This window comes from Penaeus monodon, chromosome 15 (genome assembly GCF_015228065.2).
Source record: "Penaeus monodon isolate SGIC_2016 chromosome 15, NSTDA_Pmon_1, whole genome shotgun sequence".
NCBI classification, from domain to species: domain Eukaryota; kingdom Metazoa; phylum Arthropoda; class Malacostraca; order Decapoda; family Penaeidae; genus Penaeus; species Penaeus monodon.
Genome location: NC_051400.1, coordinates 14,103,975 through 14,104,250, shown reverse-complemented (window position 1 = coordinate 14,104,250; position 276 = coordinate 14,103,975).

Below are 276 nucleotides of genomic sequence, written 5' to 3'. Positions count from 1 at the left end.
GATGAAACATGGAATAAGGACATAAGCAGCTTACAAAAATAAACTAAAAATAGAATAAAATTGATATGATAGGACTATAATATGCGGTCAGAGAGATTAATGACCCCCTCCCTCTTTCCCCTTCCTCCCCCCCCTCTCTTTCCCCTTTTTTCTGTCCGCCCTCCCTATGCCTTTGTCATTTTATATGCCTATTAACCCCCACTACCCCCCTCCCCCCCTTGAAGTTCCCCTCACGAAATATGGCTTTGAAACTCATTGTGCTTCTACAATGCACCA